The sequence below is a fragment of the Cebus imitator genome, unplaced genomic scaffold (genome assembly GCF_001604975.1).
Source record: "Cebus imitator isolate Cc_AM_T3 unplaced genomic scaffold, Cebus_imitator-1.0 Scaffold231, whole genome shotgun sequence".
Taxonomy (NCBI): domain Eukaryota; kingdom Metazoa; phylum Chordata; class Mammalia; order Primates; family Cebidae; genus Cebus; species Cebus imitator.
Genome location: NW_016107546.1, coordinates 1,244,417 through 1,254,636, shown reverse-complemented (window position 1 = coordinate 1,254,636; position 10,220 = coordinate 1,244,417). Strand labels below are relative to the sequence as shown.

The following is a 10,220-nucleotide window of genomic DNA, read 5'->3' as shown; positions in this document are numbered from 1 at the left end:
TTTGAGACAGGGTCTCACTCTGTCGCCCAGGCTGGAGTGCAGTGGCACAATTGTGGTTCACAGCAGCTCGAACTCTTGGGCTCAAGTGATCTTCCTGTCTCAGCCTTCTGAGTAGCTAAGACTATAGGCGTGTGCCAGCATGCCCAGTTAATTTTTTTTTTTTTGTAGAGATGGGGTCTTGCTACGTTGCTTGGGTTGGTATTAAACTCCTGGCCTCAAGCCATCTTCCCCCCTCAGCCTCCCAAAGCACTGAGGTTACAGATGTGGGTCACTGCACCCAGCTTTATTTTTTTAAATGAATTATTTCCAAGAATTTGCTTACAGTTTGGAGGGAAAATTATCCTGAAACATAATACTTAATAAAATAAGAGGGAGGTATCAGATAAAGAAAACAGGTGTCAATGAAGCATAGTGTTGATATTTTAGCTATTCTCACGTTTGGTATGAAAAATATCGTTTAGCACCCCAGGCATCACTAGTATATTTCCACCAGGAATCCAGCTTCTTTTGCTTGTCAACTCACTTACTACACTGGCTGTTGCTCCTGAGCAGGTCTAGGTTAACAAGAACCATCTAAAAGGAGGGGAACCCCATTCCTGTGAGAGTATTTATAGATTCCATCTCTAGGCATGTAGAGATTTCCGACTCCTCAGGACTGTACTGCCCCCCTGAAGCCTCCCTAGCACCAGAAACTGGCCACTTGCTACCTCCTTCGTGGCTAGCCCTTGCCCTGCTTCCTTCCATTCTCAGTGCTGCATACAGGCAGAGCGTTGCTGAGGTGGAAGTCAGTTCTGTTCCTCCTCTGCTCCAAGCCCTCTGAGGCTCGCATCCCGCCAGGCCCTGCAGTGGCCGTGCAGGCTCGCCATGGTCTGGCCGCCCTCTCTCCTCCCTGAACACAGCTGCTGCTTTCCTTTCCCCCCTCCACCCCTGGCACATGGGTCTCCTTGTTCTTCCTCCAACACAGACATGCACGCTCCCCAATATGGGGCCTTTGCACTGGCCACTCCCTCAGCCTGAAACGCCGTTCTGGTAGATGTCACAGTGAACTCCCTCACTTCCTCAGAGTCTTTGCTGAAAGCCACCTTCTTGATGAGGCTCTCGGTGACCACTCTATTGACAGTTGCCACTCACCCTGCACCATGGCTCTCTGGAGTCCTCTTACCCACTCTGCCTCTTCCCCATGCCCCTTATCAGATTTACCATGCTATATGTTACTCATTTATTATGTTTCTTGTTCAATGTCTCTCAGCACATCTGAAGTGTCTGTAAAGGTCAGTCGTGGTTATCATTATCTACCTGCCTATAAAAGGAGGGAATCCTGGCCACTGCCATGACCTTTGCTTCCTGTTTTTCCAAAGAAGCTCCATTTCTGCCTCCTGCCTTTGGGGCGAGGCTTGGGCTCAGCTTCAAGTGCTATCTTGGAAATGACTTAGCTGGAATGTACTGATGTAAACCTGCCAGGCTGCAAAGAGAGACACCAGCCTGCAGCCAGGAAGCAAGACGGCTGAAACACACCACCTCTCTCAGGGATCAAAGGAAGCCTTGGCAAGATTGCCCTCTGGTTCAAGGGACTTCTAACAGCCTCAGGGACTGCAGGGAAAGTGAGTCAATTCTTTAGCAGCCATAGATTTTACCACTTTAATATACCCCTCCCTCCAGATGGTCTCTAGGTATCAGACCAAATGGTGAGGCAGCCCATCCAACTTGACCTCTTCCTTCTGTCTGCTGCATGCACCAACTGAGGCCCAGCTCTGTGATTGCAGGAGTAGCCGAGAGATCCATTTCCACAATATTTCCAGCTGATAGCCGTGTGTTTGCTTTTTGGCTTAAAACAACACAAATTTGTTATCTTGCTGCTCTTCCACCAAAGTCCACATCGGTCTCACTGGGCTAAAGTCAAGGCGTGGGCAGGGCTGCATTTCTTTCAGAGGCTGTAGTGGAGAATCGATTTCCTCACCGTTTTCAGCTTCTCTAGTCTGCCTGCATTTCTCACCTCCCGGGCCCTATCTCCATCTTCAAGGCTAGCAATTTCTCATCCTTCCAACCATTCCTGTGGGGTCACATCTCCCGCTGACGACAGCCGGGAAAGGGTCTCTGATTTCAAGGAACTGGGTAATTAGATAGGGCCCCCTGGACAATCTAAGATGCTCTCCCTATCTCAGGGAACTTAATCGTATCCTCAAAATCGCTTTTGCTATGTAAGGTAACATATTTACAAGTTCCAGGGACTGGGACAGGGGTCTCTTTGGGGACCATTATTCTGCCTGTCACAACCATCAAAATAAAATGGTCTTTTGGCCATAAAATCATCTCTGAGTGTATGGAAGACCATCCACCCCAATTTCAACTCTCCTTATCTCCAAATGCTGGAATACGTGCTGGCTGCTTTTGTTACTCTTTGATAGGTTTTTAAAAGATATCATTAAATGATTTTGTTCTCCTGTCCTGACGCCTTAGGGAGCTTCTACTAAGGGCAATGTTACCTCTGTCCTTTCTTTAGTGTTGCTGGAGTTCATAAAGGGCCTTCTTTTTTTTTTTTTTTTTTGAGACGGAATTTTGATCTGTCACCCAGGCTGGAGTGCAGTGGCAAGATCTCAGCTCACTGCAACCTCTGTCTCCTGGGTTCAAATGATTCTCCTGCCTCAGCCTCCTGAGTAGCTGGGATTACAGGTGTGTGCTACCATGCCCGGCTTATTTTTATATTTTTCGTAGACAGGGTTTCACCATATTGGCCAGGCTGGTCTCAAACTCCTAATCCCAAGTGATCACTGACCTTGGCCTCCCAAAGTGCTGGGATTACAGGTGTGAGCCACTGCACCCGGCCTGTGAAGGGCCTTTCTTAAATGCAGAGGTGAAAGGCTTCAGCCAAGCCCAGGTAGCCAGGGAGGGTTACATACGAATCAGGAACAGCAAAGGGGTCTGAGGCATGGGGGTTTAGTCAGCTCCAGGACTTACCTGGAATCAGTATCTTACAGGTGGACCACCTGGTAAAGGCATGTCTAGATGAGGAATAAGCAAATTCTGTCCCCGTTTGTCCACTTATGGGGGAAGGGAGGCTGGTAAGAGTTGACTGGGAAGGTGAGTAATTTTTAATGGCTTCCTCCTGAGCTAGGTCTGAGGAAAATTGTACAAGGACTGACGAAGAGAATTTGCCCTTCAGGTACCCAAATGGCACAGAAATCTAAAATATTTTATTTGCTACTTTGAGTCACAGCAGATGCTAGATAAAGGAGTGCAGGATGGTGGATGCGGAAGAGGCCAGAAGGAAGTGCGGGGCAGATGGCAATCCCTGGCCAGCAGCGGAGGCAGGGCAGGGCATTAGCAGAGCTTGAGGGGAGCTCTTGGGAAAGAGTGGAATCTACTGAGAATGGAAAGTTCCATGAGGAGTTCTGGAAGCCCCATTCTGCTCCTCTTGGAACTTTAGACAATTAATACTACTAGAATAATGAGGAGAACTTGTTTCTTCTCTCGTTCTTGAAGAAGGCCCTTTCTCAAAAGGCAGTTTCAGTTGTGAGTTGCAAAGTAACACACCAGCTCTCTAGGAAACTCATCCATCAGAAACTCAGACAACTCATGCCTGCATTTTATGCACAGCACTTCTTGCCCCTTTAACCACAGGACAACCCCTCACTAGAATGTACTTTTTTTTTTTTTTTTTTTTTGAATTGGGTTTTGCTCTTTTTACCCAGATTGGGGTTGAATGGGGGGTTTTCGGCTCACCCTGTAATCCCAGCACTTTGGGAGGCCGAGGCGGGTGGATCACGAGGTCAAGAGATCGAGACCATCCTGGTCAACATGGTGAAACCCCGTCTCTACTAAAACTACTAAAACTAGAATGTACTTTTAATTTCATCACAACTAGGGCAGGCCGAGGTCTTATTTTGAAGCAACATTTTAGAAAGCAAGAAGAGGGATTGTGGCCATGCTCAGAAGGTCATCGGAGAACCCAATGGCAAGGATGATTCAACTTTTACAACCAGAACATAAGCGCCAAGGGTAGCCGAGGCTGGGACTTTGGAGTCGGCGCAAACATCCCTCTACTTCCCAGGATACCTGGAGGGTTTCCTGTCCTCAGCACAGTACAGTCACTCTCGCTTATAATCATGGCCGCAACTCATCAGGAAAAGGTGAATTTGATCATTTAGTGGGAGGCTGGGAAGGATGTCATGTGTTTCATGTCAAACTTTCCATGAAATATGAGAAGCTGCAAAATTTTTTTCCCATTCTATTGGTTGCTGGTTCACTCTAATGACTGTTTCTTTTGCTGTGCAGAAGCTGTGGACTTTAATTAGGTCCCATTTGTCTATTTTGGCTTTTGTTGCCAATGCTTCTGGTGTTTTAGTCATGAAGTCCTTGCCTACGCCTATATCCTGGATGGTTTTGCCTAGGTTTTCTTCTAAGGTTTTTATTGTGTTAGGTCTTATGTTTGTCTTTAATCCACCTGGAGTTAATTTTAGTGTAAGGTGTCAGGAAGGGGTCCAGTTTCTGCTTTCTGCACATGGCAAGCCAGTTTTCCCAACACCATTTATTAAACAGGGAATCCTTTCCCCATTGCTTGTTTTTGTCAGGTTTGTCAAAGGTCAGATAGTTGTAGATGTGTGGCATTGCCTTCCAGGCCTCTGTTCTGTTCCATTGGTCTACATCTCTGTTTTGGTACTAGTAACATGCTGCTTTGATTACTGTAGCCTTGTAGTATAGTTTGAAGTCAGGTAGCGTGAAGCCTCCAACTTTGTTCTTGTTGCTTAGAATTGACTTGGCTATGCGGGCTCTCTTTTGGTTCCATATGAAGTTTAAGGTGTTTTTTTCCAGTTCTGTGAAGGTCATTGGTAGTTTGATGGGCATAGCACTGAATCTATAAATTACTTTGGGTGGTATGGACATTTTCACGATATTGATTCTTCCTAACCATGAGCATGGAATGTTTCTCCATCTGTTTGTGTCCTCTCTTGTTTCCTTTAGCAGTGGTTTGTAGTTCTTCTTGAAGAGGTCCTTTACATCCTTTGTTAGTTGTATTCCTAGGTATTTTATTCTCTTTGTAGCAATTGTGAATGGCAGTTCGTTCTTGATTTGGCTCTCTTTAAGTCTGTTATTGGTGTATAGGAATGCTTGTGATTTTTGCACATTGGTTTTGTATCCTGAGACTTTGCTGAACTTGCTTATCAGTTTCAGGAGATTTTGGGCTGAGACGATAGGGTCTTCTAAGTAGACAATCATGTCACCTGCAAATAGAGACAATTTGACTTCCTCCTTTCCTATTTGAATACCGTTTATTTCTTTTACTTGCCTGATTGCTCTGGCTAGAACTTCCAATACTATATTGAATAGGAGTAGGGAGAGAGGGCATCCTTGTCTATTGCCAGATTTCAAAGGGATTGCTTCCAGTTTTTGCCCATTCAGTATGATATTGGCTATGGGTTTGTCATAAATAGATTTTATTATTTTGAGATACGTTCCATCGATACCTAGTTTATTAAGAGTTTTTAGTATCAAGGGCTGTTGAATTTTGTCAAAGGCCTCTCTACATCTATTGAGATAATCATGTGGTTTCTGTCTTTGGTTCTGTTTATGTGGTGAATTACGTTTCTAGACTTGTGTATGTTGAACCAGACTTGCACCCCCGGGATGACGCCTACTTGATCGTGATGGATAAGCTTTTTGATGTGCTGTTGCAATTGGTTTGCCAGTATTTTATTGAAGATTTTTGCATCTATGTTCATCATGGATATTGGCCTGAAGTTTTCTTTTCTCGTTGAGTCTCTGCCGGGTTTTGGTATCAGGATGATGTTTGTCTCATAAAATGATTTGGGAAGGATTCCCTCTTTTTGGATTATTTGGAATAGTTCAGAAGGAGTGGTACTAGCTCCTCTTTGTATGTCTGGTAGAATTTGGCTGTGAACCCATCTGGACCTGGGCTTTTTTTGGTTATTAAGCTATTAATTGCTGCTCAACTTCAGCCCTTGTTATTGGTCTATTCAAGGTTTCGACTTCTTCCTGGTTTAGGCTTGGGAGGCTGTAAGTGTCCAGGAATTTATCGATTTCTTCCAGGTTTACTGGTTTATGTGCATAGAGTTGTATGTAGTAATCTCTGATGGTGGTTTGTATTTCTGTGTAATCTGTGGTGATATCCCCTTTATCATTTTTTACTGCATCTATTTGATTCTTCTCTCTTTTGTGTTTTATTAATCTGGCTAGTGGTCTATTTTGTTGATCTTTTCAAAAAACCAGCTCCTGGATTTATTGATTTTTTGAAGGTTTTTTTGTGTCTCTATCTCCTTCAGTTCTGCTCTGATCTTAGTTATTTCTTGTCTTCTGCTAGGTTTTGAGTTTTTTTGATCTTGCTCCTCTAGCTCTTTCAATTTTGACAATAGGGTGTCCATTTTAGATATTTCCTTGCTTCTTATGTGGGCATTTATTGCTATAAATTTTCCTCTAGACACTGTTTTAAATGTGTCCCAGAGATTCTGGTACATTGTGTCTTCGTTCTCGCTGGTTTTGAAGAACATCTTTATTTTTGCCTTCATTTCATTGTTTATCCAGTCAACATTCCACAGCTAGTTGTTCAGTTTCCATGGAGTTGTGAGGTTCTGAGTTAGTGTCTGAATTCTGAGTTCTAATTTGATTGCACTGTTGTCTGAGAGACTGTCTGTTATGATTTCCATTCTTTTGCATTTGCTGAGGAGTGATTTACTTCCAATTATGTGGTCAGTTTTAGAGCTGGTGTGATGTGGTGCTGAGAAGAATGTATATTCTGTGGATTTGGGGTGGAGAGTTCTGTAAATGTCTATTAGGTTTGCTTGGTCCAGATCTGAGTTCAAGTCCTGGATATCCTTGTTAATTTTCTGTTTTGTTGATCTGTCTAATATTGACAGTGGAGTGTGAAAGTCTCCCACTATTATTGTGTGGGAGTCTACATCTCTTTGTAGGTCATTAAGAACTTGCTTTATGTATCTGGGTGCTCCTGTATTGGGTATGTATATATTTAGAATAGTTAGCTCTTCTTGTTGCATTGATCCTTTTACCAGTATGTAATGCCCTTCTTTATCTCTTTTGATATTTGTTGGTTTAAAGTCTATTTTATCAGAGACTAGGATTGCAACTCCTTTTTTTTCCTCTCCATTTGCTTGGTAGATCTTCCTCCATCCCTTTATCTTGAGCCTATGTGTATCCTTGCACGTGAGATGGGTTTCCTGGATACAGCACACTGATGATTTTTAACTTTTTATCCAATTTGCCAGTCTGTGTCTTTTGATTGGGGAATTTAGCCCATTTACATTTAAGGTTAATATTGTTATGTGTGAATTTGATCCTGCCATTTTGATGCTGGCTGGTTGTTTTTCCGGTTAGTTGATGCAGTTTCTTCATTGCGTCGATGCTGTTTACCATTTGGTACATTTTTGGAGTGGCTGGTATTTGTTGTTCATTTCTATGCTTAGTGCTTCTTTCAGGAGCTCTTGTAAAGCATGGCTCGTGGTGATGAAATCGTCTATCAATTGCTTGTTCATAAAGGATTTTATTTCTCCTTTGCTCATGAAGTTTAGTTTGGCTGGATATGAAATTCTAGGTTGAAAGTTCTTTTCTTTAAGGATATTGAATATTGGCCCCCACTCTCTTCTGGTTTGTAGGGTTTCTGCGGAGAGATCTGCTGTGAGTCTGATGGGCCTCCCTTCATGGGTAACCTGACCTTTCTCTCTGGCTGCCCTTAGCATTTTTTCCTTCATTTCAACCCTGGTGAATCTGAGGATTATGTGCCTTGGGGTTGCTCTTCTTGAGGAATATATTTGTGGTGTTCTCTGTATTTCCTGGACTTGAATGTTGGCCTGCCTTGCTAGATTGGGAAACTTCTCCTGGATTATATCCTGAAGAGTGTTTTCCAGCTTGGATTCATTCTCTCCATCACATTCTCTCCATCACATTCTATCAAATTTAGATTAGGTCTTTTCACAAAATCCCATATTTCTTGGAGGCTTTGTTCATTTCTTTTCACTCTTTTTCTCTAATCTTGCCTTCTCCTTTTATTTAATTGAGTTGATCTTCAGTCTCTGATATCCTTTTTTCTGCTTGGTCAATTCAGCTATTGAAACTTGTCTATGCTTCGTGAAGTTCTCGCATTGTGTTTTTCAGCTACATCAATTCATTTATTTTCCTCTCTAAGCTGTTTGTTCTTGTTAGCATTTCATCAAACCTTTTTTCAAGGTTCTTAGTTTCTTTGCATTGGGTTAGAACATGTTCTTTTAGCTCAGAGACGTTTGTTATTACCCACCTTCTGAAGCCTGTTTCTGTCAATTCATCAGACTCCTTCTCTATCCAGACTTTTTCCCTTGCTGGTGAGGAGTTGTGATCCCTTGGGGGAGGAGAGGCATTCCAGTTTTGGGTATTTTCATCCTTATTGCACTGGTTTCTTCCCATCTTTGTGGATTTATCTACCTGTGGTCTTTGTGGTTGGTGACTTTCAGATGGGGTCTCTGAGTCGATGTCCTTTTTGTTGCTGATGAAGTTATTTCTTTCTATTTCTTAATTTTCCTTCTAACAGTCAGGCCCCCCTGCTGTAGGAATGCTGGAGGTCCACTGCAGACCCTGCCTGCCTGGGGATCACCTGCAGCAGCTGCAGAACAGTAAGGGTTGCTGCCAGTTTCTTCTTCTGTTATCTTTGTCCCAGAAGGATACTCGTCAGATGTTAGCCTGAGCTCCCCTTTATAAGGTGACTCTTTGGTTATATGGGGGTCAGGGAGCTGCTTGAGGAGACAGTCTCTCCCTTATAGGAGCTCAAGTGCTGAGCTATGAGCTCTGTTGTTCTGTTCAGAGCTGCTGGGCAGGTACTTTTAAGTCTGCTGCAGTGGAACTCATAACTGCTCTTTTTCCCCAGGTGCTCTGTCCCAGGAAGGTGGGGCTTTATTTATAAGTTCCTGTCATTCTGCTGCCTTTTTTCAGAGATGCCCTGCCCAGTAAGGAGGTAGCCTACTCACAGTCTGCCAGCAGAGGTGTTGCTGAGCTGCCATGGGCTCTGCCCGGCTGCTGTGTGAGCTTCCCTGCAGTTTTGTTTATAGGGGTATAGTTAGAACTGCCTTGGTAATGGTAGACTGTCTTTGTAATGGCAGACTGCCTCAGTAATGGCGGATTGCCTCAGTAATGGTGGATTGCCTCTGTAATGGTGGGCTGCCTTGGTAATAGTGGACCACCTCTGTAATGGCAGACTGCCTCGGTAGTGGTGGACTGCCTCGGTAATAGCAGACACCCTTCCCCCCACAGAGCTGGACTGTCCTGGGTCCAGTTGTGCTTGCTGTGAAACTCTCAATCCAGAGCATTTCAGATTGCTGGTTTTTGTGGGGGTGGGACCAGCTGAACCAGGTCACCTGGCTCCCTGCTTTAGCCCCCTTTTATTCAGTTGAATGGGTGACTCTGTCTCCTAGGCTTTCCAGTCGCCAGTTCAGACAGTGCCCGGATTTGTGTGAATTTTTGTGTGGAGACCCGCTGCACCGGCTGGAACAGCCGCGCTGGAGACTGGTGGTGATTTTCTGCCCAGGAATCTCCTGGTCTGTGGGCAGTAAAAATTTGTTTGGAAATGCGGTGATCACTCACTCTCTGCGTTTTCACTGGAAACTGCAATCCAGAGCTGTTCCTGTTTGGCCATCTTGGATCCTCAACCAATAGTTAGTTTTCCAACCTTTCCCTGCTCTCTCCTTCCCTCCCTCCCTCCTTGTTTTGGTAGTTCCCAGTTTTGATTGTTGCCATCTTTACATCCACTAGTACCTGCTGTTTAGTTGTCACTTATAAGTGAGAACATGTGGTATTTGGTTTTCTGTTTCTGCATTAATTTGCTTAGGATAATGGCCTTCAGTTGGATTCATGTTGCTGCAAAGGACATGATTTTGTTCTTTTTCATGCCTGCATAGTATTCCATGGTGTGTATGTACCACATTTTCTTTATCCAATCCACTACTGATGAACACCTAGGATGAGTCCATGTCTTTGTTATTGTGAATAGTGCTGCAGTGAACATACAAGTTCATGTGTCTTTTTGGTAGAACAATTTGTTGTTGTTTTGGATATATACCTAGTAATGGTAGTTCCATTTTAAGTTTTTTGAGAAATCTCCAAACAACTTTCCACAGCGGCTGAACTAATTTACATTCCCCACAAGGGTGTGTAAGCATTCCCTTTTCTTCACAGCCTCATCAACATCTGTGTTTTTTTTTTTTTTTTTTTTTTTTTTTTTTTTTTTT

The 10,220-nt window shown here is 43.7% G+C and overlaps 1 long non-coding RNA gene across 1 annotated transcript in view; it reads left to right on the top strand.

The window, feature by feature from the left end:
• LOC119466807 overlaps positions 1-10,220 on the top strand; it is a 33,136-nt gene that overhangs the window by 12,845 nt on the left and 10,071 nt on the right. The gene's annotated exons all lie outside the window — the stretch shown is intronic.